The 23,378-nt window shown below is 45.5% G+C and overlaps 13 non-coding genes and 4 pseudogenes across 13 annotated transcripts; all 17 read right to left on the bottom strand.

Moving 5' to 3' along the window:
- Window positions 1–2,433: 2,433 nt before the first annotated feature.
- LOC141232884 (U2 spliceosomal RNA) lies at window positions 2,434–2,624 on the bottom strand. Its single transcript, XR_012299057.1, has one exon. It is a non-coding gene; the product is annotated as a U2 spliceosomal RNA (small nuclear RNA).
- A 1,115-nt stretch (window positions 2,625–3,739) lies between these two features.
- Window positions 3,740–3,930, bottom strand: LOC141233083 (U2 spliceosomal RNA). The gene has a single exon (XR_012299248.1). It is a non-coding gene; the product is annotated as a U2 spliceosomal RNA (small nuclear RNA).
- Window positions 3,931–5,045: 1,115 nt separating this feature from the next.
- On the bottom strand, window positions 5,046–5,236 carry LOC141233104 (U2 spliceosomal RNA). Its single transcript, XR_012299268.1, has one exon. It is a non-coding gene; the product is annotated as a U2 spliceosomal RNA (small nuclear RNA).
- A 1,116-nt stretch (window positions 5,237–6,352) lies between these two features.
- On the bottom strand, window positions 6,353–6,543 carry LOC141233095 (U2 spliceosomal RNA). The gene has a single exon (XR_012299259.1). It is a non-coding gene; the product is annotated as a U2 spliceosomal RNA (small nuclear RNA).
- A 1,115-nt stretch (window positions 6,544–7,658) lies between these two features.
- On the bottom strand, window positions 7,659–7,849 carry LOC141232883 (U2 spliceosomal RNA). The gene has a single exon (XR_012299056.1). It is a non-coding gene; the product is annotated as a U2 spliceosomal RNA (small nuclear RNA).
- A 1,115-nt stretch (window positions 7,850–8,964) lies between these two features.
- On the bottom strand, window positions 8,965–9,141 carry LOC141232494 (U2 spliceosomal RNA; annotated as a pseudogene).
- A 789-nt stretch (window positions 9,142–9,930) lies between these two features.
- Window positions 9,931–10,022, bottom strand: LOC141232603 (U2 spliceosomal RNA; annotated as a pseudogene).
- A 1,115-nt stretch (window positions 10,023–11,137) lies between these two features.
- Window positions 11,138–11,328, bottom strand: LOC141232881 (U2 spliceosomal RNA). Its single transcript, XR_012299054.1, has one exon. It is a non-coding gene; the product is annotated as a U2 spliceosomal RNA (small nuclear RNA).
- Window positions 11,329–12,443: 1,115 nt separating this feature from the next.
- On the bottom strand, window positions 12,444–12,620 carry LOC141232491 (U2 spliceosomal RNA; annotated as a pseudogene).
- Window positions 12,621–13,409: 789 nt separating this feature from the next.
- Window positions 13,410–13,501, bottom strand: LOC141232602 (U2 spliceosomal RNA; annotated as a pseudogene).
- A 1,115-nt stretch (window positions 13,502–14,616) lies between these two features.
- On the bottom strand, window positions 14,617–14,807 carry LOC141232880 (U2 spliceosomal RNA). The gene has a single exon (XR_012299053.1). It is a non-coding gene; the product is annotated as a U2 spliceosomal RNA (small nuclear RNA).
- A 1,115-nt stretch (window positions 14,808–15,922) lies between these two features.
- On the bottom strand, window positions 15,923–16,113 carry LOC141232879 (U2 spliceosomal RNA). The gene has a single exon (XR_012299052.1). It is a non-coding gene; the product is annotated as a U2 spliceosomal RNA (small nuclear RNA).
- Window positions 16,114–17,228: 1,115 nt separating this feature from the next.
- LOC141232878 (U2 spliceosomal RNA) lies at window positions 17,229–17,419 on the bottom strand. The gene has a single exon (XR_012299051.1). It is a non-coding gene; the product is annotated as a U2 spliceosomal RNA (small nuclear RNA).
- A 1,115-nt stretch (window positions 17,420–18,534) lies between these two features.
- On the bottom strand, window positions 18,535–18,725 carry LOC141232877 (U2 spliceosomal RNA). The gene has a single exon (XR_012299050.1). It is a non-coding gene; the product is annotated as a U2 spliceosomal RNA (small nuclear RNA).
- A 1,115-nt stretch (window positions 18,726–19,840) lies between these two features.
- On the bottom strand, window positions 19,841–20,031 carry LOC141233073 (U2 spliceosomal RNA). Its single transcript, XR_012299238.1, has one exon. It is a non-coding gene; the product is annotated as a U2 spliceosomal RNA (small nuclear RNA).
- A 1,115-nt stretch (window positions 20,032–21,146) lies between these two features.
- LOC141232876 (U2 spliceosomal RNA) lies at window positions 21,147–21,337 on the bottom strand. The gene has a single exon (XR_012299049.1). It is a non-coding gene; the product is annotated as a U2 spliceosomal RNA (small nuclear RNA).
- Window positions 21,338–22,452: 1,115 nt separating this feature from the next.
- LOC141232874 (U2 spliceosomal RNA) lies at window positions 22,453–22,643 on the bottom strand. Its single transcript, XR_012299048.1, has one exon. It is a non-coding gene; the product is annotated as a U2 spliceosomal RNA (small nuclear RNA).
- Window positions 22,644–23,378: the final 735 nt, after the last annotated feature.

Genomic DNA, 23,378 nt, shown 5'->3' with positions numbered 1-23,378 from the left:
ACATTACTGCATTCCTCCCTTCAACGCATAATATGTTAGATACTCCAACAGTCCTTTCTCTTGCGAGAAAGATTCAAAGTTTGTATTCACATAATCTATCCATGTCCTTCCCACCTTATAGGTTTCAAAAAACCTCTCTTTATTTGCCTTCACACTTGCGATTACCTTTGGAAAAAAAGCTTCAAAACACACACCACTTCCCTTCATTTCCGCAATTCCTTTTTTAACTTTGTCCATTTCTTTATCAGCTTCCTCCTCTTCTGTTTGCCTCTGAACCTCTACCGTCTTCTTTTTTTCTTTCTTTTCCGCCTTTGCACTTTCCATCTTCTCCTTATTACTCTTTCTCTTTGGGCATTCCTTAAACCTATGCCCAATTTCCATACACAGGTTACACTTATTCCTTTCTACTGGACATGATTTAGAAACATGTCCTTCCGCTTTACACTTCCAACACTTTTCTGCAGTACAGTCTTCACGTTTATGACCATATACCTCACAAATTGAACAAAAGGAATCCATCCCATTAAAGAATAAATTCCCACTTACTTTACCAAGCTTAAACCTTTGAGGCGGGTAGGAAAAACTCCTATCCTTGTTCATGTTAAATTCCACAAAAAATTTCCACTTTCCCGTCCATACTCCGAATTCATTCATTACTTTACCTTTTGATACTACAGACTTGGCAAAACCACTCAAAAACGTGACAATGTCCTCTTCTGGAACCAGTGGTGAAAACATTTTCACTGTCACCATCTTTTCACTACTAAATACGTGATGTTGAAACCGAATTCCAACAAACTTCTCATGTCTCAATTCATCAAAAGAATCCATATAGTTCTCCAAAATCTTCCTAGACTCAAAAAACACGTCATAGACACCCTTTTGGGGATAATCCATAACTGCCACGATGTCTTCTTTATTCACCTTTGCGACACCCAAGATGATCTCCTTCATAATAAACTGAAAGTCCTTAACCTTCTGACAGTCTCTCCGGACAAAAATCCGGAAAGCGGTCTCCACACGTGCATGTTCTGGAACCTCCAACTTCGGCCACAACTCCGCCTCTGTTGCCATGATTCTCCAACAGAATGAGCGTAATCTCCACTCCAACACACAGAAGGAGCGAGTATGATCACTTCCCGTTGTCTGGGGACTAAGCCGACACGCCTATAGCAGCAAGGGGGTGAAGTCCCCACAATTAGGTAAGGACAATCCCCCAAGGCCGACGAGCCAGGTACCCTAGACACCTCCAACCAAAACCAAGGCAGCAATCGCTAAATCACTGCACTTGATCTTAGCCAAAAGGCCGAGAAGCGATAACCAGAATTGGTTTCAAACTACGGAGCCACCCAAGGATCCTGAAAAGTCCATTTGTGGAGATGAGCTCCTGGACTCCCGTTAAGAAGACATGTTGTCAACCTCTAGATCCCTTACATGCCTGCACTTTTCGGCTTGCTGCTGCTGCAATCCACGCGTTTTAGATCTGCATAACTCCACCTCTTTAAACACAGCACCTTCACCCCCTGCTGTTCCCACCCGCCTCAACACCGTTGGAAGGGAGGAGAACCAATTAAGGCGGGGGGTGGGGTGGAACGAGCAGCTGTCTACCCTTAGCAGGAGGGCTCCTGATTACATACCTCTCCTGCTGCTGCTGCTGCTGGCTGTCCAGCAGCAGACTGAAGGTGGCTGCTGCTGTGCACGGGTATATAAAGGCTCAGAGCCTATTATGACACGCGCAGCCAGCGTTCCATTGCCACATTCCATCTACTGCAGGCAGGATACCTGGCTGGCTGAATGTCGCTGAGAAGCTCACAGAGACCGCCATAAGCAACAGTTTAACAGAATGCCACAGACTAATCAACCAAACTTTTTGGGTTGGGTTCTCTTTTATAGTCTGCAGGCATTAAATGAAAGAAGTCAGTGTTCCAGCAGAAGGAGACAACGTTTCAGAAAAGGCATTGTAGCAAACCAAAAAAGAAATTTTAAGCGCAGCAGAGTAACCAGCGCACATACCTGTTAGCTCAGGTGAGTTTAAAAGGCTGCTGTTGATAACAAGGGCATTTGCTAAATAGATGGTGTGTGTGCAACAATATACTGAAAGGTCAATTATATTGTGCAGCTTATCTCACCACCTGTAGTTATTTAGGTGAAAGCTCCAAAATGCTTGCCTAATATGTCTGTTTATCCAAAAGGAAGTAAAAAGGGAGAGCTAGAAAGATAGCATTGCATCACATTACATGGCAATGCAATGCACAGTTGCTGAAGTTGAACCAAAATGAGCTTGTAATCTGGCTTCTGCAACTTTGAACATGAAAAATCCAATGAGGAGAAGAAAAGCAAAGCCAAAGAGTCCATCCCCAAATCCGACAAACAAGCAAAATGAACAAAAAACATTGAATTCAATTCTTTCTGATTTTAGAAACTGCATTAAAGAAGGGGTGCACCGGTCCTGGAGATACTGCAATACCAGGTCAATGCGTGGAGTGGACAGAGCAAGCTCTTTTTCCATCTCCCTGTTCTAAAAATCCATTTAATATATGGTCCCCAGATAGGGGACGTATCAGATATTAAACTGATAAGAACAGATACTACACTTGATCTTAGCCAAAAGGCCGAGAAGCGATAACCAGAATTGGTTTCAAACTACGGAGCCACCCAAGGATCCTGAAAAGTCCATTTGTGGAGATGAGCTCCTGGACTCCCGTTAAGAAGACATGTTGTCAACCTCTAGATCCCTTACATGCCTGCACTTTTCGGCTTGCTGCTGCTGCAATCCACGCGTTTTAGATCTGCATAACTCCACCTCTTTAAACACAGCACCTTCACCCCCTGCTGTTCCCACCCGCCTCAACACCCTTGGAAGGGAGGAGAACCAATTAAGGCGGGGGGTGGGGTGGAACGAGCAGCTGTCTACCCTTAGCAGGAGGGCTCCTAATTACATACCTCTCCTGCTGCTGCTGCTGCTGGCTGTCCAGCAGCAGACTGAAGGTGGCTGCTGCTGTGCACAGGTATATAAAGGCTCAGAGCCTATTATGACACGCGCAGCCAGCGTTCCATTGCCACATTCCATCTACTGCAGGCAGGATACCTGGCTGGCTGAATGTCGCTGAGAAGCTCACAGAGACCGCCATAAGCAACAGTTTAACAGAATGCCACAGACTAATCAACCAAACTTTTTGGGTTGGGTTCTCTTTTATAGTCTGCAGGCATTAAATGAAAGAAGTCAGTGTTCCAGCAGAAGGAGACAACGTTTCAGAAAAGGCATTGTAGCAAACCAAAAAAGAAATTTTAAGCGCAGCAGAGTAACCAGCGCACATACCTGTTAGCTCAGGTGAGTTTAAAAGGCTGCTGTTGATAACAAGGGCATTTGCTAAATAGATGGTGTGTGTGCAACAATATACTGAAAGGTCAATTATATTGTGCAGCTTATCTCACCACCTGTAGTTATTTAGGTGAAAGCTCCAAAATGCTTGCCTAATATGTCTGTTTATCCAAAAGGAAGTAAAAAGGGAGAGCTAGAAAGATAGCATTGCATCACATTACATGGCAATGCAATGCACAGTTGCTGAAGTTGAACCAAAATGAGCTTGTAATCTGGCTTCTGCAACTTTGAACATGAAAAATCCAATGAGGAGAAGAAAAGCAAAGCCAAAGAGTCCATCCCCAAATCCGACAAACAAGCAAAATGAACAAAAAACATTGAATTCAATTCTTTCTGATTTTAGAAACTGCATTAAAGAAGGGGTGCACCGGTCCTGGAGATACTGCAATACCAGGTCAATGCGTGGAGTGGACAGAGCAAGCTCTTTTTCCATCTCCCTGTTCTAAAAATCCATTTAATATATGGTCCCCAGATAGGGGACGTATCAGATATTAAACTGATAAGAACAGATACTACACTTGATCTTAGCCAAAAGGCTGAGAAGCGATAACCAGAATTGGTTTCAAACTACGGAGCCACCCAAGGATCCTGAAAAGTCCATTTGTGGAGATGAGCTCCTGGACTCCCGTTAAGAAGACATGTTGTCAACCTCTAGATCCCTTACATGCCTGCACTTTTCGGCTTGCTGCTGCTGCAATCCACGCGTTTTAGATCTGCATAACTCCACCTCTTTAAACACAGCACCTTCACCCCCTGCTGTTCCCACCCGCCTCAACACCGTTGGAAGGGAGGAGAACCAATTAAGGCGGGGGGTGGGGTGGAACGAGCAGCTGTCTACCCTTAGCAGGAGGGCTCCTGATTACATACCTCTCCTGCTGCTGCTGCTGCTGGCTGTCCAGCAGCAGACTGAAGGTGGCTGCTGCTGTGCACGGGTATATAAAGGCTCAGAGCCTATTATGACACGCGCAGCCAGCGTTCCATTGCCACATTCCATCTACTGCAGGCAGGATACCTGGCTGGCTGAATGTCGCTGAGAAGCTCACAGAGACCGCCATAAGCAACAGTTTAACAGAATGCCACAGACTAATCAACCAAACTTTTTGGGTTGGGTTCTCTTTTATAGTCTGCAGGCATTAAATGAAAGAAGTCAGTGTTCCAGCAGAAGGAGACAACGTTTCAGAAAAGGCATTGTAGCAAACCAAAAAAGAAATTTTAAGCGCAGCAGAGTAACCAGCGCACATACCTGTTAGCTCAGGTGAGTTTAAAAGGCTGCTGTTGATAACAAGGGCATTTGCTAAATAGATGGTGTGTGTGCAACAATATACTGAAAGGTCAATTATATTGTGCAGCTTATCTCACCACCTGTAGTTATTTAGGTGAAAGCTCCAAAATGCTTGCCTAATATGTCTGTTTATCCAAAAGGAAGTAAAAAGGGAGAGCTAGAAAGATAGCATTGCATCACATTACATGGCAATGCAATGCACAGTTGCTGAAGTTGAACCAAAATGAGCTTGTAATCTGGCTTCTGCAACTTTGAACATGAAAAATCCAATGAGGAGAAGAAAAGCAAAGCCAAAGAGTCCATCCCCAAATCCGACAAACAAGCAAAATGAACAAAAAACATTGAATTCAATTCTTTCTGATTTTAGAAACTGCATTAAAGAAGGGGTGCACCGGTCCTGGAGATACTGCAATACCAGGTCAATGCGTGGAGTGGACAGAGCAAGCTCTTTTTCCATCTCCCTGTTCTAAAAATCCATTTAATATATGGTCCCCAGATAGGGGACGTATCAGATATTAAACTGATAAGAACAGATACTACACTTGATCTCAGCCAAAAGGCCGAGAAGCGATAACCAGAATTGGTTTCAAACTACGGAGCCACCCAAGGATCCTGAAAAGTCCATTTGTGGAGATGAGCTCCTGGACTCCCGTTAAGAAGACATGTTGTCAACCTCTAGATCCCTTACATGCCTGCACTTTTCGGCTTGCTGCTGCTGCAATCCACGCGTTTTAGATCTGCATAACTCCACAATCTTTAAACACAGCACCTTCACCCCCTGCTGTTCCCACCCGCCTCAACACCGTTGGAAGGGAGGAGAACCAATTAAGGCGGGGGGTGGGGTGGAACGAGCAGCTGTCTACCCTTAGCAGGAGGGCTCCTGATTACATACCTCTCCTGCTGCTGCTGCTGCTGGCTGTCCAGCAGCAGACTGAAGGTGGCTGCTGCTGTGCACAGGTATATAAAGGCTCAGAGCCTATTATGACACGCGCAGCCAGCGTTCCATTGCCACATTCCATCTACTGCAGGCAGGATACCTGGCTGGCTGAATGTCGCTGAGAAGCTCACAGAGACCGCCATAAGCAACAGTTTAACAGAATGCCACAGACTAATCAACCAAACTTTTTGGGTTGGGTTCTCTTTTATAGTCTGCAGGCATTAAATGAAAGAAGTCAGTGTTCCAGCAGAAGGAGACAACGTTTCAGAAAAGGCATTGTAGCAAACCAAAAAAGAAATTTTAAGCGCAGCAGAGTAACCAGCGCACATACCTGTTAGCTCAGGTGAGTTTAAAAGGCTGCTGTTGATAACAAGGGCATTTGCTAAATAGATGGTGTGTGTGCAACAATATACTGAAAGGTCAATTATATTGTGCAGCTTATCTCACCACCTGTAGTTATTTAGGTGAAAGCTCCAAAATGCTTGCCTAATATGTCTGTTTATCCAAAAGGAAGTAAAAAGGGAGAGCTAGAAAGATAGCATTGCATCACATTACATGGCAATGCAATGCACAGTTGCTGAAGTTGAACCAAAATGAGCTTGTAATCTGGCTTCTGCAACTTTGAACATGAAAAATCCAATGAGGAGAAGAAAAGCAAAGCCAAAGAGTCCATCCCCAAATCCGACAAACAAGCAAAATGAACAAAAAACATTGAATTCAATTCTTTCTGATTTTAGAAACTGCATTAAAGAAGGGGTGCACCAGTCCTGGAGATACTGCAATACCAGGTCAATGCGTGGAGTGGACAGAGCAAGCTCTTTTTCCATCTCCCTGTTCTAAAAATCCATTTAATATATGGTCCCCAGATAGGGGACGTATCAGATATTAAACTGATAAGAACAGATACTACACTTGATCTTAGCCAAAAGGCCGAGAAGCGATAACCAGAATTGGTTTCAAACTACGGAGCCACCCAAGGATCCTGAAAAGTCCATTTGTGGAGATGAGCTCCTGGACTCCCGTTAAGAAGACATGTTGTCAACCTCTAGATCCCTTACATGCCTGCACTTTTCGGCTTGCTGCTGCTGCAATCCACGCGTTTTAGATCTGCATAACTCCACCTCTTTAAACACAGCACCTTCACCCCCTGCTGTTCCCACCCGCCTCAACACCGTTGGAAGGGAGGAGAACCAATTAAGGCGGGGGGTGGGGTGGAACGAGCAGCTGTCTACCCTTAGCAGGAGGGCTCCTGATTACATACCTCTCCTGCTGCTGCTGCTGCTGGCTGTCCAGCAGCAGACTGAAGGTGGCTGCTGCTGTGCACAGGTATATAAAGGCTCAGAGCCTATTATGACACGCGCAGCCAGCGTTCCATTGCCACATTCCATCTACTGCAGGCAGGATACCTGGCTGGCTGAATGTCGCTGAGAAGCTCACAGAGACCGCCATAAGCAACAGTTTAACAGAATGCCACAGACTAATCAACCAAACTTTTTGGGTTGGGTTCTCTTTTATAGTCTGCAGGCATTAAATGAAAGAAGTCAGTGTTCCAGCAGAAGGAGACAACGTTTCAGAAAAGGCATTGTAGCAAACCAAAAAAGAAATTTTAAGCGCAGCAGAGTAACCAGCGCACATACCTGTTAGCTCAGGTGAGTTTAAAAGGCTGCTGTTGATAACAAGGGCATTTGCTAAATAGATGGTGTGTGTGCAACAATATACTGAAAGGTCAATTATATTGTGCAGCTTATCTCACCACCTGTAGTTATTTAGGTGAAAGCTCCAAAATGCTTGCCTAATATGTCTGTTTATCCAAAAGGAAGTAAAAAGGGAGAGCTAGAAAGATAGCATTGCATCACATTACATGGCAATGCAATGCACAGTTGCTGAAGTTGAACCAAAATGAGCTTGTAATCTGGCTTCTGCAACTTTGAACATGAAAAATCCAATGAGGAGAAGAAAAGCAAAGCCAAAGAGTCCATCCCCAAATCCGACAAACAAGCAAAATGAACAAAAAACATTGAATTCAATTCTTTCTGATTTTAGAAACTGCATTAAAGAAGGGGTGCACCGGTCCTGGAGATACTGCAATACCAGGTCAATGCGTGGAGTGGACAGAGCAAGCTCTTTTTCCATCTCCCTGTTCTAAAAATCCATTTAATATATGGTCCCCAGATAGGGGACGTATCAGATATTAAACTGATAAGAACAGATACTACACTTGATCTTAGCCAAAAGGCCGAGAAGCGATAACCAGAATTGGTTTCAAACTACGGAGCCACCCAAGGATCCTGAAAAGTCCATTTGTGGAGATGAGCTCCTGGACTCCCGTTAAGAAGACATGTTGTCAACCTCTAGATCCCTTACATGCCTGCACTTTTCGGCTTGCTGCTGCTGCAATCCACGCGTTTTAGATCTGCATAACTCCACCTCTTTAAACACAGCACCTTCACCCCCTGCTGTTCCCACCCGCCTCAACACCGTTGGAAGGGAGGAGAACCAATTAAGGCGGGGGGTGGGGTGGAACGAGCAGCTGTCTACCCTTAGCAGGAGGGCTCCTGATTACATACCTCTCCTGCTGCTGCTGCTGCTGGCTGTCCAGCAGCAGACTGAAGGTGGCTGCTGCTGTGCACAGGTATATAAAGGCTCAGAGCCTATTATGACACGCGCAGCCAGCGTTCCATTGCCACATTCCATCTACTGCAGGCAGGATACCTGGCTGGCTGAATGTCGCTGAGAAGCTCACAGAGACCGCCATAAGCAACAGTTTAACAGAATGCCACAGACTAATCAACCAAACTTTTTGGGTTGGGTTCTCTTTTATAGTCTGCAGGCATTAAATGAAAGAAGTCAGTGTTCCAGCAGAAGGAGACAACGTTTCAGAAAAGGCATTGTAGCAAACCAAAAAAGAAATTTTAAGCGCAGCAGAGTAACCAGCGCACATACCTGTTAGCTCAGGTGAGTTTAAAAGGCTGCTGTTGATAACAAGGGCATTTGCTAAATAGATGGTGTGTGTGCAACAATATACTGAAAGGTCAATTATATTGTGCAGCTTATCTCACCACCTGTAGTTATTTAGGTGAAAGCTCCAAAATGCTTGCCTAATATGTCTGTTTATCCAAAAGGAAGTAAAAAGGGAGAGCTAGAAAGATAGCATTGCATCACATTACATGGCAATGCAATGCACAGTTGCTGAAGTTGAACCAAAATGAGCTTGTAATCTGGCTTCTGCAACTTTGAACATGAAAAATCCAATGAGGAGAAGAAAAGCAAAGCCAAAGAGTCCATCCCCAAATCCGACAAACAAGCAAAATGAACAAAAAACATTGAATTCAATTCTTTCTGATTTTAGAAACTGCATTAAAGAAGGGGTGCACCAGTCCTGGAGATACTGCAATACCAGGTCAATGCGTGGAGTGGACAGAGCAAGCTCTTTTTCCATCTCCCTGTTCTAAAAATCCATTTAATATATGGTCCCCAGATAGGGGACGTATCAGATATTAAACTGATAAGAACAGATTTTTATCGAAAGCCCGAATTCGTGTACAAAACCCGAGTGCGCTTAAAAAAGTGACAAGTGCCACAAAAAAAGTGCACTAGGATGCTGGTCTTCTTGAAACCCTCTCCAAAAGGAGAAGGGTCCCCCAAACCATTCCCCGTCCCTCCGAGCCAAAAGGCCACAGCGAGGAACAGGGACAAAAAGCCACCTCCAGCCGAAGCCAGAGGCGACCCAATCTTACCCCCAGCACCTGCCCGAGTTCTCACCCGAGCAAGGCACTGGGAGCCAAAGACTGTGCTCCCCTCCCAGAAGAGGGGAGCCAACAACGCTCTCCTCCCGAAAGAGGAGAGCCAGGGGGGTTCAGGGGGGAGCGGAACCTGATGGCCACACACTCCCCCCCTAGACCTGCCAAGAGAGGAACCCGTAAGGGAACCGCATCCCGACAAAATCCTAGTAGGACGTGACACACGTGAATAAGTGGACACACAGTGACAAAGAAATTAAATAAATAGTGAAGGTTTCACAGTATAATACTGCCCGGACCTTCGACCGGGAATTGAAAAATTCCCCATCCTAAGGCCAGAAGGCCCGGAATAAGGGTGTGTGCGAAGAAAGAAAATTTGAAGTGCTTGTGCAAATGTGCCATAAACTCAAGTGGGGTTCCCAATCCCAGTGAGTTAAGGCACCCCAGGGTCACCACTCCTGGGGCACTTCACACTTCGGGCTTTCGATCTTCCCCGGCCCAATGGCGTCGATCCTGGGGGGCCATGCTTTCCACCAGATGACTATATTAGCCACCTGGCGTACTAACAAGCGCCTAAACCCCAGTGTGCATAATGTATCAATCTACTAGGGCGGCCAACATCCAAAACCGCCTTTTCGAAAGATACTACACTTGATCTTAGCCAAAAGGCCGAGAAGCGATAACCAGAATTGGTTTCAAACTACGGAGCCACCCAAGGATCCTGAAAAGTCCATTTGTGGAGATGAGCTCCTGGACTCCCGTTAAGAAGACATGTTGTCAACCTCTAGATCCCTTACATGCCTGCACTTTTCGGCTTGCTGCTGCTGCAATCCACGCGTTTTAGATCTGCATAACTCCACCTCTTTAAACACAGCACCTTCACCCCCTGCTGTTCCCACCCGCCTCAACACCGTTGGAAGGGAGGAGAACCAATTAAGGCGGGGGGTGGGGTGGAACGAGCAGCTGTCTACCCTTAGCAGGAGGGCTCCTGATTACATACCTCTCCTGCTGCTGCTGCTGCTGGCTGTCCAGCAGCAGACTGAAGGTGGCTGCTGCTGTGCACAGGTATATAAAGGCTCAGAGCCTATTATGACACGCGCAGCCAGCGTTCCATTGCCACATTCCATCTACTGCAGGCAGGATACCTGGCTGGCTGAATGTCGCTGAGAAGCTCACAGAGACCGCCATAAGCAACAGTTTAACAGAATGCCACAGACTAATCAACCAAACTTTTTGGGTTGGGTTCTCTTTTATAGTCTGCAGGCATTAAATGAAAGAAGTCAGTGTTCCAGCAGAAGGAGACAACGTTTCAGAAAAGGCATTGTAGCAAACCAAAAAAGAAATTTTAAGCGCAGCAGAGTAACCAGCGCACATACCTGTTAGCTCAGGTGAGTTTAAAAGGCTGCTGTTGATAACAAGGGCATTTGCTAAATAGATGGTGTGTGTGCAACAATATACTGAAAGGTCAATTATATTGTGCAGCTTATCTCACCACCTGTAGTTATTTAGGTGAAAGCTCCAAAATGCTTGCCTAATATGTCTGTTTATCCAAAAGGAAGTAAAAAGGGAGAGCTAGAAAGATAGCATTGCATCACATTACATGGCAATGCAATGCACAGTTGCTGAAGTTGAACCAAAATGAGCTTGTAATCTGGCTTCTGCAACTTTGAACATGAAAAATCCAATGAGGAGAAGAAAAGCAAAGCCAAAGAGTCCATCCCCAAATCCGACAAACAAGCAAAATGAACAAAAAACATTGAATTCAATTCTTTCTGATTTTAGAAACTGCATTAAAGAAGGGGTGCACCGGTCCTGGAGATACTGCAATACCAGGTCAATGCGTGGAGTGGACAGAGCAAGCTCTTTTTCCATCTCCCTGTTCTAAAAATCCATTTAATATATGGTCCCCAGATAGGGGACGTATCAGATATTAAACTGATAAGAACAGATACTACACTTGATCTTAGCCAAAAGGCCGAGAAGCGATAACCAGAATTGGTTTCAAACTACGGAGCCACCCAAGGATCCTGAAAAGTCCATTTGTGGAGATGAGCTCCTGGACTCCCGTTAAGAAGACATGTTGTCAACCTCTAGATCCCTTACATGCCTGCACTTTTCGGCTTGCTGCTGCTGCAATCCACGCGTTTTAGATCTGCATAACTCCACCTCTTTAAACACAGCACCTTCACCCCCTGCTGTTCCCACCCGCCTCAACACTGTTGGAAGGGAGGAGAACCAATTAAGGCGGGGGGTGGGGTGGAACGAGCAGCTGTCTACCCTTAGCAGGAGGGCTCCTGATTACATACCTCTCCTGCTGCTGCTGCTGCTGGCTGTCCAGCAGCAGACTGAAGGTGGCTGCTGCTGTGCACAGGTATATAAAGGCTCAGAGCCTATTATGACACGCGCAGCCAGCGTTCCATTGCCACATTCCATCTACTGCAGGCAGGATACCTGGCTGGCTGAATGTCGCTGAGAAGCTCACAGAGACCGCCATAAGCAACAGTTTAACAGAATGCCACAGACTAATCAACCAAACTTTTTGGGTTGGGTTCTCTTTTATAGTCTGCAGGCATTAAATGAAAGAAGTCAGTGTTCCAGCAGAAGGAGACAACGTTTCAGAAAAGGCATTGTAGCAAACCAAAAAAGAAATTTTAAGCGCAGCAGAGTAACCAGCGCACATACCTGTTAGCTCAGGTGAGTTTAAAAGGCTGCTGTTGATAACAAGGGCATTTGCTAAATAGATGGTGTGTGTGCAACAATATACTTAAAGGTCAGTTATATTGTGCAGCTTATCTCACCACCTGTAGTTATTTAGGTGAAAGCTCCAAAATGCTTGCCTAATATGTCTGTTTATCCAAAAGGAAGTAAAAAGGGAGAGCTAGAAAGATAGCATTGCATCACATTACATGGCAATGCAATGCACAGTTGCTGAAGTTGAACCAAAATGAGCTTGTAATCTGGCTTCTGCAACTTTGAACATGAAAAATCCAATGAGGAGAAGAAAAGCAAAGCCAAAGAGTCCATCCCCAAATCCGACAAACAAGCAAAATGAACAAAAAACATTGAATTCAATTCTTTCTGATTTTAGAAACTGCATTAAAGAAGGGGTGCACCGGTCCTGGAGATACTGCAATACCAGGTCAATGCGTGGAGTGGACAGAGCAAGCTCTTTTTCCATCTCCCTGTTCTAAAAATCCATTTAATATATGGTCCCCAGATAGGGGACGTATCAGATATTAAACTGATAAGAACAGATTTTTATCGAAAGCCCGAATTCGTGTACAAAACCCGAGTGCGCTTAAAAAAGTGACAAGTGCCACAAAAAAAGTGCACTAGGATGCTGGTCTTCTTGAAACCCTCTCCAAAAGGAGAAGGGTCCCCCAAACCATTCCCCGTCCCTCCGAGCCAAAAGGCCACAGCGAGGAACAGGGACAAAAAGCCACCTCCAGCCGAAGCCAGAGGCGACCCAATCTTACCCCCAGCACCTGCCCGAGTTCTCACCCGAGCAAGGCACTGGGAGCCAAAGACTGTGCTCCCCTCCCAGAAGAGGGGAGCCAACAACGCTCTCCTCCCGAAAGAGGAGAGCCAGGGGGGTTCAGGGGGGAGCGGAACCTGATGGCCACACACTCCCCCCCTAGACCTGCCAAGAGAGGAACCCGTAAGGGAACCGCATCCCGACAAAATCCTAGTAGGACGTGACACACGTGAATAAGTGGACACACAGTGACAAAGAAATTAAATAAATAGTGAAGGTTTCACAGTATAATACTGCCCGGACCTTCGACCGGGAATTGAAAAATTCCCCATCCTAAGGCCAGAAGGCCCGGAATAAGGGTGTGTGCGAAGAAAGAAAATTTGAAGTGCTTGTGCAAATGTGCCATAAACTCAAGTGGGGTTCCCAATCCCAGTGAGTTAAGGCACCCCAGGGTCACCACTCCTGGGGCACTTCACACTTCGGGCTTTCGATCTTCCCCGGCCCAATGGCGTCGATCCTGGGGGGCCATGCTTTCCACCAGATGACTATATTAGCCACCTGGCGTACTAACAAGCGCCTAAACCCCAGTGTGCATAATGTATCAATCTACTAGGGCGGCCAACATCCAAAACCGCCTTTTCGAAAGATACTACACTTGATCTTAGCCAAAAGGCCGAGAAGCGATAACCAGAATTGGTTTCAAACTACGGAGCCACCCAAGGATCCTGAAAAGTCCATTTGTGGAGATGAGCTCCTGGACTCCCGTTAAGAAGACATGTTGTCAACCTCTAGATCCCTTACATGCCTGCACTTTTCGGCTTGCTGCTGCTGCAATCCACGCGTTTTAGATCTGCATAACTCCACCTCTTTAAACACAGCACCTTCACCCCCTGCTGTTCCCACCCGCCTCAACACCGTTGGAAGGGAGGAGAACCAATTAAGGCGGGGGGTGGGGTGGAACGAGCAGCTGTCTACCCTTAGCAGGAGGGCTCCTGATTACATACCTCTCCTGCTGCTGCTGCTGCTGGCTGTCCAGCAGCAGACTGAAGGTGGCTGCTGCTGTGCACAGGTATATAAAGGCTCAGAGCCTATTATGACACGCGCAGCCAGCGTTCCATTGCCACATTCCATCTACTGCAGGCAGGATACCTGGCTGGCTGAATGTCGCTGAGAAGCTCACAGAGACCGCCATAAGCAACAGTTTAACAGAATGCCACAGACTAATCAACCAAACTTTTTGGGTTGGGTTCTCTTTTATAGTCTGCAGGCATTAAATGAAAGAAGTCAGTGTTCCAGCAGAAGGAGACAACGTTTCAGAAAAGGCATTGTAGCAAACCAAAAAAGAAATTTTAAGCGCAGCAGAGTAACCAGCGCACATACCTGTTAGCTCAGGTGAGTTTAAAAGGCTGCTGTTGATAACAAGGGCATTTGCTAAATAGATGGTGTGTGTGCAACAATATACTGAAAGGTCAATTATATTGTGCAGCTTATCTCACCACCTGTAGTTATTTAGGTGAAAGCTCCAAAATGCTTGCCTAATATGTCTGTTTATCCAAAAGGAAGTAAAAAGGGAGAGCTAGAAAGATAGCATTGCATCACATTACATGGCAATGCAATGCACAGTTGCTGAAGTTGAACCAAAATGAGCTTGTAATCTGGCTTCTGCAACTTTGAACATGAAAAATCCAATGAGGAGAAGAAAAGCAAAGCCAAAGAGTCCATCCCCAAATCCGACAAACAAGCAAAATGAACAAAAAACATTGAATTCAATTCTTTCTGATTTTAGAAACTGCATTAAAGAAGGGGTGCACCGGTCCTGGAGATACTGCAATACCAGGTCAATGCGTGGAGTGGACAGAGCAAGCTCTTTTTCCATCTCCCTGTTCTAAAAATCCATTTAATATATGGTCCCCAGATAGGGGACGTATCAGATATTAAACTGATAAGAACAGATACTACACTTGATCTTAGCCAAAAGGCCGAGAAGCGATAACCAGAATTGGTTTCAAACTACGGAGCCACCCAAGGATCCTGAAAAGTCCATTTGTGGAGATGAGCTCCTGGACTCCCGTTAAGAAGACATGTTGTCAACCTCTAGATCCCTTACATGCCTGCACTTTTCGGCTTGCTGCTGCTGCAATCCACGCGTTTTAGATCTGCATAACTCCACCTCTTTAAACACAGCACCTTCACCCCCTGCTGTTCCCACCCGCCTCAACACTGTTGGAAGGGAGGAGAACCAATTAAGGCGGGGGGTGGGGTGGAACGAGCAGCTGTCTACCCTTAGCAGGAGGGCTCCTGATTACATACCTCTCCTGCTGCTGCTGCTGCTGGCTGTCCAGCAGCAGACTGAAGGTGGCTGCTGCTGTGCACAGGTATATAAAGGCTCAGAGCCTATTATGACACGCGCAGCCAGCGTTCCATTGCCACATTCCATCTACTGCAGGCAGGATACCTGGCTGGCTGAATGTCGCTGAGAAGCTCACAGAGACCGCCATAAGCAACAGTTTAACAGAATGCCACAGACTAATCAACCAAACTTTTTGGGTTGGGTTCTCTTTTATAGTCTGCAGGCATTAAATGAAAGAAGTCAGTGTTCCAGCAGAAGGAGACAACGTTTCAGAAAAGGCATTGTAGCAAACCAAAAAAGAAATTTTAAGCGCAGCAGAGTAACCAGCGCACATACCTGTTAGCTCAGGTGAGTTTAAAAGGCTGCTGTTGATAACAAGGGCATTTGCTAAATAGATGGTGTGTGTGCAACAATATACTTAAAGGTCAGTTATATTGTGCAGCTTATCTCACCACCTGTAGTTATTTAGGTGAAAGCTCCAAAATGCTTGCCTAATATGTCTGTTTATCCAAAAGGAAGTAAAAAGGGAGAGCTAGAAAGATAGCATTGCATCACATTACATGGCAATGCAATGCACAGTTGCTGAAGTTGAACCAAAATGAGCTTGTAATCTGGCTTCTGCAACTTTGAACATGAAAAATCCAATGAGGAGAAGAAAAGCAAAGCCAAAGAGTCCATCCCCAAATCCGACAAACAAGCAAAATGAACAAAAAACATTGAATTCAATTCTTTCTGATTTTAGAAACTGCATTAAAGAAGGGGTGCACCGGTCCTGGAGATACTGCAATACCAGGTCAATGCGTGGAGTGGACAGAGCAAGCTCTTTTTCCATCTCCCTGTTCTAAAAATCCATTTAATATATGGTCCCCAGATAGGGGACGTATCAGATATTAAACTGATAAGAACAGATACTACACTTGATCTTAGCCAAAAGGCCGAGAAGCGATAACCAGAATTGGTTTCAAACTACGGAGCCACCCAAGGATCCTGAAAAGTCCATTTGTGGAGATGAGCTCCTGGACTCCCGTTAAGAGGACATGTTGTCAACCTCTAGATCCCTTACATGCCTGCACTTTTCGGCTTGCTGCTGCTGCAATCCACGCGTTTTAGATCTGCATAACTCCACCTCTTTAAACACAGCACCTTCACCCCCTGCTGTTCCCACCCGCCTCAACACCGTTGGAAGGGAGGAGAACCAATTAAGGCGGGGGGTGGGGTGGAACGAGCAGCTGTCTACCCTTAGCAGGAGGGCTCCTGATTACATACCTCTCCTGCTGCTGCTGCTGCTGGCTGTCCAGCAGCAGACTGAAGGTGGCTGCTGCTGTGCACAGGTATATAAAGGCTCAGAGCCTATTATGACACGCGCAGCCAGCGTTCCATTGCCACATTCCATCTACTGCAGGCAGGATACCTGGCTGGCTGAATGTCGCTGAGAAGCTCACAGAGACCGCCATAAGCAACAGTTTAGCAGAATGCCACAGACTAATCAACCAAACTTTTTGGGTTGGGTTCTCTTTTATAGTCTGCAGGCATTAAATGAAAGAAGTCAGTGTTCCAGCAGAAGGAGACAACGTTTCAGAAAAGGCATTGTAGCAAACCAAAAAAGAAATTTTAAGCGCAGCAGAGTAACCAGCGCACATACCTGTTAGCTCAGGTGAGTTTAAAAGGCTGCTGTTGATAACAAGGGCATTTGCTAAATAGATGGTGTGTGTGCAACAATATACTGAAAGGTCAATTATATTGTGCAGCTTATCTCACCACCTGTAGTTATTTAGGTGAAAGCTCCAAAATGCTTGCCTAATATGTCTGTTTATCCAAAAGGAAGTAAAAAGGGAGAGCTAGAAAGATAGCATTGCATCACATTACATGGCAATGCAATGCACAGTTGCTGAAGTTGAACCAAAATGAGCTTGTAATCTGGCTTCTGCAACTTTGAACATGAAAAATCCAATGAGGAGAAGAAAAGCAAAGCCAAAGAGTCCATCCCCAAATCCGACAAACAAGCAAAATGAACAAAAAACATTGAATTCAATTATTTCTGATTTTAGAAACTGCATTAAAGAAGGGGTGCACCGGTCCTGGAGATACTGCAATACCAGGTCAATGCGTGGAGTGGACAGAGCAAGCTCTTTTTCCATCTCCCTGTTCTAAAAATCCATTTAATATATGGTCCCCAGATAGGGGACGTATCAGATATTAAACTGATAAGAACAGATACTACACTTGATCTTAGCCAAAAGGCCGAGAAGCGATAACCAGAATTGGTTTCAAACTACGGAGCCACCCAAGGATCCTGAAAAGTCCATTTGTGGAGATGAGCTCCTGGACTCCCGTTAAGAAGACATGTTGTCAACCTCTAGATCCCTTACATGCCTGCACTTTTCGGCTTGCTGCTGCTGCAATCCACGCGTTTTAGATCTGCATAACTCCACCTCTTTAAACACAGCACCTTCACCCCCTGCTGTTCCCACCCGCCTCAACACCGTTGGAAGGGAGGAGAACCAATTAAGGCGGGGGGTGGGGTGGAACGAGCAGCTGTCTACCCTTAGCAGGAGGGCTCCTGATTACATACCTCTCCTGCTGCTGCTGCTGCTGGCTGTCCAGCAGCAGACTGAAGGTGGCTGCTGCTGTGCACAGGTATATAAAGGCTCAGAGCCTATTATGACACGCGCAGCCAGCGTTCCATTGCCACATTCCATCTACTGCAGGCAGGATACCTGGCTGGCTGAATGTCGCTGAGAAGCTCACAGAGACCGCCATAAGCAACAGTTTAACAGAATGCCACAGACTAATCAACCAAACTTTTTGGGTTGGGTTCTCTTTTATAGTCTGCAGGCATTAAATGAAAGAAGTCAGTGTTCCAGCAGAAGGAGACAACGTTTCAGAAAAGGCATTGTAGCAAACCAAAAAAGAAATTTTAAGCGCAGCAGAGTAACCAGCGCACATACCTGTTAGCTCAGGTGAGTTTAAAAGGCTGCTGTTGATAACAAGGGCATTTGCTAAATAGATGGTGTGTGTGCAACAATATACTGAAAGGTCAATTATATTGTGCAGCTTATCTCACCACCTGTAGTTATTTAGGTGAAAGCTCCAAAATGCTTGCCTAATATGTCTGTTTATCCAAAAGGAAGTAAAAAGGGAGAGCTAGAAAGATAGCATTGCATCACATTACATGGCAATGCAATGCACAGTTGCTGAAGTTGAACCAAAATGAGCTTGTAATCTGGCTTCTGCAACTTTGAACATGAAAAATCCAATGAGGAGAAGAAAAGCAAAGCCAAAGAATCCATCCCCAAATCCGACAAACAAGCAAAATGAACAAAAAACATTGAATTCAATTCTTTCTGATTTTAGAAACTGCATTAAAGAAGGGGTGCACCGGTCCTGGAGATACTGCAATACCAGGTCAATGCGTGGAGTGGACAGAGCAAGCTCTTTTTCCATCTCCCTGTTCTAAAAATCCATTTAATATATGGTCCCCAGATAGGGGACGTATCAGATATTAAACTGATAAGAACAGATACTACACTTGATCTTAGCCAAAAGGCCGAGAAGCGATAACCAGAATTGGTTTCAAACTACGGAGCCACCCAAGGATCCTGAAAAGTCCATTTGTGGAGATGAGCTCCTGGACTCCCGTTAAGAAGACATGTTGTCAACCTCTAGATCCCTTACATGCCTGCACTTTTCGGCTTGCTGCTGCTGCAATCCACGCGTTTTAGATCTGCATAACTCCACCTCTTTAAACACAGCACCTTCACCCCCTGCTGTTCCCACCCGCCTCAACACCGTTGGAAGGGAGGAGAACCAATTAAGGCGGGGGGTGGGGTGGAACGAGCAGCTGTCTACCCTTAGCAGGAGGGCTCCTGATTACATACCTCTCCTGCTGCTGCTGCTGCTGGCTGTCCAGCAGCAGACTGAAGGTGGCTGCTGCTGTGCACAGGTATATAAAGGCTCAGAGCCTATTATGACACGCGCAGCCAGCGTTCCATTGCCACATTCCATCTATTGCAGGCAGGATACCTGGCTGGCTGAATGTCGCTGAGAAGCTCACAGAGACCGCCATAAGCAACAGTTTAACAGAATGCCACAGACTAATCAACCAAACTTTTTGGGTTGGGTTCTCTTTTATAGTCTGCAGGCATTAAATGAAAGAAGTCAGTGTTCCAGCAGAAGGAGACAACGTTTCAGAAAAGGCATTGTAGCAAACCAAAAAAGAAATTTTAAGCGCAGCAGAGTAACCAGCGCACATACCTGTTAGCTCAGGTGAGTTTAAAAGGCTGCTGTTGATAACAAGGGCATTTGCTAAATAGATGGTGTGTGTGCAACAATATACTGAAAGGTCAATTATATTGTGCAGCTTATCTCACCACCTGTAGTTATTTAGGTGAAAGCTCCAAAATGCTTGCCTAATATGTCTGTTTATCCAAAAGGAAGTAAAAAGGGAGAGCTAGAAAGATAGCATTGCATCACATTACATGGCAATGCAATGCACAGTTGCTGAAGTTGAACCAAAATGAGCTTGTAATCTGGCTTCTGCAACTTTGAACATGAAAAATCCAATGAGGAGAAGAAAAGCAAAGCCAAAGAGTCCATCCCCAAATCCGACAAACAAGCAAAATGAACAAAAAACATTGAATTCAATTCTTTCTGATTTTAGAAACTGCATTAAAGAAGGGGTGCACCGGTCCTGGAGATACTGCAATACCAGGTCAATGCGTGGAGTGGACAGAGCAAGCTCTTTTTCCATCTCCCTGTTCTAAAAATCCATTTAATATATGGTCCCCACATAGGGGACGTATCAGATATTAAACTGATAAGAACAGATACTACACTTGATCTTAGCCAAAAGGCCGAGAAGCGATAACCAGAATTGGTTTCAAACTACGGAGCCACCCAAGGATCCTGAAAAGTCCATTTGTGGAGATGAGCTCCTGGACTCCCGTTAAGAAGACATGTTGTCAACCTCTAGATCCCTTACATGCCTGCACTTTTCGGCTTGCTGCTGCTGCAATCCACGCGTTTTAGATCTGCATAACTCCACCTCTTTAAACACAGCACCTTCACCCCCTGCTGTTCCCACCCGCCTCAACACCGTTGGAAGGGAGGAGAACCAATTAAGGCGGGGGGTGGGGTGGAACGAGCAGCTGTCTACCCTTAGCAGGAGGGCTCCTGATTACATACCTCTCCTGCTGCTGCTGCTGCTGGCTGTCCAGCAGCAGACTGAAGGTGGCTGCTGCTGTGCACAGGTATATAAAGGCTCAGAGCCTATTATGACACGCGCAGCCAGCGTTCCATTGCCACATTCCATCTACTGCAGGCAGGATACTTGGCTGGCTGAATGTCGCTGAGAAGCTCACAGAGACCGCCATAAGCAACAGTTTAACAGAATGCCACAGACTAATCAACCAAACTTTTTGGGTTGGGTTCTCTTTTATAGTCTGCAGGCATTAAATGAAAGAAGTCAGTGTTCCAGCAGAAGGAGACAACGTTTCAGAAAAGGCATTGTAGCAAACCAAAAAAGAAATTTTAAGCGCAGCAGAGTAACCAGCGCACATACCTGTTAGCTCAGGTGAGTTTAAAAGGCTGCTGTTGATAACAAGGGCATTTGCTAAATAGATGGTGTGTGTGCAACAATATACTGAAAGGTCAATTATATTGTGCAGCTTATCTCACCACCTGTAGTTATTTAGGTGAAAGCTCCAAAATGCTTGCCTAATATGTCTGTTTATCCAAAAGGAAGTAAAAAGGGAGAGCTAGAAAGATAGCATTGCATCACATTACATGGCAATGCAATGCACAGTTGCTGAAGTTGAACCAAAATGAGCTTGTAATCTGGCTTCTGCAACTTTGAACATGAAAAATCCAATGAGGAGAAGAAAAGCAAAGCCAAAGAGTCCATCCCCAAATCCGACAAACAAGCAAAATGAACAAAAAACATTGAATTCAATTCTTTCTGATTTTAGAAACTGCATTAAAGAAGGGGTGCACCGGTCCTGGAGATACTGCAATACCAGGTCAATGCGTGGAGTGGACAGAGCAAGCTCTTTTTCCATCTCCCTGTTCTAAAAATCCATTTAATATATGGTCCCCAGATAGGGGACGTATCAGATATTAAACTGATAAGAACAGATACTACACTTGATCTTAGCCAAAAGGCCGAGAAGCGATAACCAGAATTGGTTTCAAACTACGGAGCCACCCAAGGATCCTGAAAAGTCCATTTGTGGAGATGAGCTCCTGGACTCCCGTTAAGAAGACATGTTGTCAACCTCTAGATCCCTTACATGCCTGCACTTTTCGGCTTGCTGCTGCTGCAATCCACGCGTTTTAGATCTGCATAACTCCACCTCTTTAAACACAGCACCTTCACCCCCTGCTGTTCCCACCCGCCTCAACACCGTTGGAAGGGAGGAGAACCAATTAAGGCGGGGGGTGGGGTGGAACGAGCAGCTGTCTACCCTTAGCAGGAGGGCTCCTGATTACATACCTCTCCTGCTGCTGCTGCTGCTGGCTGTCCAGCAGCAGACTGAAGGTGGCTGCTGCTGTGCACAGGTATATAAAGGCTCAGAGCCTATTATGACACGCGCAGCCAGCGTTCCATTGCCACATTCCATCTACTGCAGGCAGGATACCTGGCTGGCTGAATGTCGCTGAGAAGCTCACAGAGACCGCCATAAGCAACAGTTTAACAGAATGCCACAGACTAATCAACCAAACTTTTTGGGTTGGGTTCTCTTTTATAGTCTGCAGGCATTAAATGAAAGAAGTCAGTGTTCCAGCAGAAGGAGACAACGTTTCAGAAAAGGCATTGTAGCAAACCAAAAAAGAAATTTTAAGCGCAGCAGAGTAACCAGCACACATACCTGTTAGCTCAGGTGAGTTTAAAAGGCTGCTGTTGATAACAAGGGCATTTGCTAAATAGATGGTGTGTGTGCAACAATATACTGAAAGGTCAATTATATTGTGCAGCTTATCTCACCACCTGTAGTTATTTAGGTGAAAGCTCCAAAATGCTTGCCTAATATGTCTGTTTATCCAAAAGGAAGTAAAAAGGGAGAGCTAGAAAGATAGCATTGCATCACATTACATGGCAATGCAATGCACAGTTGCTGAAGTTGAACCAAAATGAGCTTGTAATCTGGCTTCTGCAACTTTGAACATGAGAAATCCAATGAGGAGAAGAAAAGCAAAGCCAAAGAGTCCATCCCCAAATCCGACAAACAAGCAAAATGAACAAAAAACATTGAATTCAATTCTTTCTGATTTTAGAAACTGCATTAAAGAAGGGGTGCACCGGTCCTGGAGATACTGCAATACCAGGTCAATGCGTGGAGTGGACAGAGCAAGCTCTTTTTCCATCTCCCTGTTCTAAAAATCCATTTAATATATGGTCCCCAGATAGGGGACGTATCAGATATTAAACTGATAAGAACAGATACTACACTTGATCTTAGCCAAAAGGCCGAGAAGCGATAACCAGAATTGGTTTCAAACTACGGAGCCACCCAAGGATCCTGAAAAGTCCATTTGTGGAGATGAGCTCCTGGACTCCCGTTAAGAAGACATGTTGTCAACCTCTAGATCCCTTACATGCCTGCACTTTTCGGCTTGCTGCTGCTGCAATCCACGCGTTTTAGATCTGCATAACTCCACCTCTTTAAACACAGCACCTTCACCCCCTGCTGTTCCCACCCGCCTCAACACCGTTGGAAGGGAGGAGAACCAATTAAGGCGGGGGGTGGGGTGGAACGAGCAGCTGTCTACCCTTAGCAGGAGGGCTCCTGATTACATACCTCTCCTGCTGCTGCTGCTGCTGGCTGTCCAGCAGCAGACTGAAGGTGGCTGCTGCTGTGCACAGGTATATAAAGGCTCAGAGCCTATTATGACACGCGCAGCCAGCGTTCCATTGCCACATTCCATCTACTGCAGGCAGGATACCTGGCTGGCTGAATGTCGCTGAGAAGCTCACAGAGACCGCCATAAGCAACAGTTTAACAGAATGCCACAGACTAATCAACCAAACTTTTTGGGTTGGGTTCTCTTTTATAGTCTGCAGGCATTAAATGAAAGAAGTCAGTGTTCCAGCAGAAGGAGACAACGTTTCAGAAAAGGCATTGTAGCAAACCAAAAAAGAAATTTTAAGCGCAGCAGAGTAACCAGCGCACATACCTGTTAGCTCAGGTGAGTTTAAAAGGCTGCTGTTGATAAC

This window comes from Phyllobates terribilis, unplaced genomic scaffold, assembly GCF_046119375.1.
Source record: "Phyllobates terribilis strain yellow unplaced genomic scaffold, ASM4611937v1 Scaffold_540__1_contigs__length_1147954, whole genome shotgun sequence".
In the NCBI taxonomy this organism is placed as follows: Eukaryota; Metazoa; Chordata; class Amphibia; order Anura; family Dendrobatidae; genus Phyllobates; species Phyllobates terribilis.
This window is presented reverse-complemented; position numbering and strand designations above follow the sequence as displayed.